Here is a 3,950-nt window from a genome sequence, read left to right as displayed (position 1 = left end):
CGCAAGAGAATTTTATTCAAATCTACTTGAAGCTCGAGAAGGATTTGTTTTTGTGAGAGGAACAATGTAGATATTTACCCTTCTTATATCAATTCATATTTGTCTTTGAGTAATATCTCTCATTGTACTTATTTTGATACTGCTTTTACTAAAGGTCTTCTTGATGAAGTTATAAAATTTTTAACAATGGTAGAGAGTGGAAGGGTAGCGAGGGTACTATAATCAAATTTTTTGCCTCTAAATTAAATGGAATATCTAAGGCATGGCATTTCTTCAGTTCAACAAAATTACTTCCTTCTATAAACACTAGTGAAGCAATGATGGATCGTGCCCTTTTAAATTATTGTATTCAGAAAGATATACCTATTAATGTTGGTTCTATTATCCATTATTTTATAGTCAATTCCATAGAGGTAGGATCAACTCTTGGTTTAGGACATCCAACTATTATATTTTTCTTATGCCAACTTGTGAGACTTGTTGTTAATAATGAGGAGGAGATTCTTCGTCGCTTAAATCCAATCTAGGCAGCAAAAAATTGAGTTATATTGTTGGCATGCTAATGTTGGAAAAAGAATCAGAAAAGGGGCAGCCTAGTTCTTCTACTTCTTATCCGTCACGCCTTCGTACTCAAAAGGGAAACATTTGCACAACATTTGGAAAGAGTAGGAGATGATATTGCAATTCTATATGGTGATATATGCAAATTCAATGAGCACTTGCCACACTTGGATCAGCAAAACAAAAGGAGATTTGACCATCGAGCCCAGTTTCACAGAATTAGTGGATTGGGGGTGACAAAACAGTTGAATTCCCTGCATGTCCTCTTTACCAGTTATATGAGTAGAGCAGGGCAATGGAGGAGGATTAAGAGGAGAAAGCTGATGATGAAGCTGGTGGTGATGTTGATGATGATGAGGAGGATGAGGAGTAGATTTTTATTTTGATGTGATGTATTGATGTCTATATTTTCCCTGCTATTGTATTGTTGTATTTACTTTTTTATTCTGTTGTGCTGGGCATTCTCTCTTACTGTTGATATTATGGATGTACTAGATTAATATTTATTGTTACTCTGGACTTTATGTGAACTTGTTTATTGTGATATTGTAGTTCCTTTTTATGTGAGTTTCATGTTAAACATGTTGAACTGAGATTCACTTGTTGCTGCATATTTGTCTTTTCTGACATATGTTTTATGATAAACACATGCCGTAGAAAATAATTATGTTTTATTTTCACCCTACTTATAAATGAATGTTATAAATGTTTAAAAAATAAGTGGGGGAGGGGGGGGGGGAGAAACATTTTTAAAATCTTAACTTGATTTGCCCTCATTAACCTGCACTTAAAATTGTTATATTTTAAAAGAACTTGAGGTATGTGGTGTTAATATTAGATTGCTTCAATTTTAATTATAGGAATGATGTGATAGATTTATTTGAAATTTTATGTAAATAAGAATTTTCTAGAGTCAAGTTACCTTGCAAAAAACATATAGAAAAATGATTTTACTATTTGTTGTAAGAAATAATTATATATTTGAAAAACTAGGAATTCTTAAATTTACATTTTATAAGAATTGAGTCTCTATTAAAAACTTATTTCAACTAATACTTTCAATTTTTTAAAAAATTAAAAAGTAAAGGAGAGTGATAGGTTTTACTTTAATGGGATGAAGTGAAACTCGAAATTATTAAAGGTCTATCCAGATGTAGTAATCCTCATATAGTTGTGTTAAGGATTGAAAAAGATCCTAAGGAAAAGAAAGATAAATTATAAGAAAAAAAAAGAGAAAAATAAATATTAAGAGAGGAGAAGCTTGAAGAGAAACATAATTAAAAATTAGTTTCACTTGAATCTTTTAAAGTAAATGACTTTGTTACAATCCTAAACTTCTTTATATTTCCAAAAAAAAGTATTAGTTAATATTTATAAATAGAGTGCTTTAATTCTATTTCCTATACTTTCTAAGGATCTTATGTTTGACAAATATCAATGGTTTTCAAAGTAGATAGAAAATCAGAATTTCAAAGTTGAATACAAGGTTTTCTTATACCATAATTTTAGGCTGATTTACTATAATTTTTCTTAAGCTAAATTATGACATTCCTGAGACAAAATTGTTCAAACCCACTTTTTCAAATTTATAAAATTAAATTTAAAAATGTTAGTGTTACTTGAAGACAAGTAACGTTTAATTTTGGGGGATTTTGATATGTCCTAAAGCATACTTAATTTTTTTTTATATTTTACACTTGTTTATGGATAAAATTGCACTTTAAAGAAAGATATATTTGTGTTTTTCTTACAGATATAACAGGTAGGACATATGGAGCAAATTAGAGCTAAAATGGAGAGAAACAGAGGTGAAACGGAGCATACTGGAACCAAGACACTGGCGCCTAGGCACCCACACTCGACCTAAGCGCCTTGGCGCTAGCTTACTGAGTGCCTAGGTGCCGGAACCCAGTTAGCCAACCTTGTGGCGCCAAGGCATTGGCCAGCTCCTGGGCAGTTTACTTCATATACTGCAGCACGACTTGAGGAGTTATAAGGTTGATTTAAGCAGTTTGAGGGAGGGCATAAGAATATTTTAAAGCCTTGAAAAGTGGAGAAAGGCAGATGAGTTGTTGTATAGAGTTAGGGTTTGGTATTTTATACTTTCTTAGAGAGATTGGAGAAGAATTTGAGAGAATTCTGTAAGGGGGTATACTCAACATTGCAGGGAACACTTGAAAATCTTTTGGGGAGGAATTTTCATCTCTTTTCTAATGGAAAAAGCTAAGTATTGTGTTTTATATTGTCTTGTATTGTTTGTATATACAGTTCAAGTGGATTTGCTTTATTATAAGATGATGATTTATGTTATTTCCTTCATGCATTGTGAGTAGATCTTTCTTATATTTCTCTTGTGATGAATGAGCTGAATGAGCAGGTTGTTAAGATGCTTATATAATTGATCTTTAAACATTTATGTGATGAGTATTCTTAAAAACTTAATTTACTTTTCATACTGGCTATATGAATTGTTAAATTTTTTTGTGATCCATTATGAATCAGAAGAGCGATGTAGGAACGATTAGAGCATTCACATCAAACTGGTGGGTGAAGGAAAAGTAGTCCATAAGGTAATGCAAATAAATAGAGAAATAGACATTATTGGGTTCAAATTGAGGTTTAAATAATTAAAACAAGTTTAACCAAACCACTTTATGCACTCGGGAGAGGGTAAAGAAGATGATTAGTCCTATTTTTCACTAGCCACATTTGCAATTTGAAGTATCTATTCCGACACAATCACTTATATCATCACAAGATATGGGCTACTTTTATTTCTTGTAATCACCAATCCAATTAAGTTAAGTAGGTTTTAACATTAGAATTAATTGAATTAGTGTAGGGGTAGTTGGTAGAACTTTCGTCTAATCACAAGTCCAAACTATGACCTAAAAGTAGTAGACTATAACTTTCCTTAAGGAATTTCATTACCTTGTTCTCTGTGGGATCAACAATCCAGACTCAATAGAGCCCTATATTACTGAAATGATACATATACTTTTTTGAGAAACCCCAATGTGCAAGAACACCTAACTTTAAGAACATAATCAAGTTGCTTGGGAGCGGATCAAGTTTTGTAGTGTCATTACCAGGAATTACATTATTATGATAGTAGCTAGTGGATCAGTGGCTCATAGATAGGATCCACTGGAAGGAAAACTCACTCTGAAATCTAACCTACAGCCTCCCCAACAAAAGTTAAGATATTGGTAGAAGGAACTTGTCTAACCCACTGAGTATTTTACAAAGTCAAACGATCAACCTTTATCCTTAAATAAAGCGAGAATCACTAGGGGAGTGCTCCAAACCTCCTTTTATCGACATAGGGTAATTTATCTTACTTGATGAAGAGGAACCCACAATAATTTTCTTATTACTCATGGAAAGAG

This window comes from Phalaenopsis equestris, unplaced genomic scaffold (genome assembly GCF_001263595.1).
Source record: "Phalaenopsis equestris unplaced genomic scaffold, ASM126359v1 Scaffold000353, whole genome shotgun sequence".
NCBI classification, from domain to species: Eukaryota; Viridiplantae; Streptophyta; class Magnoliopsida; order Asparagales; family Orchidaceae; genus Phalaenopsis; species Phalaenopsis equestris.
This window is presented reverse-complemented; position numbering follows the sequence as displayed.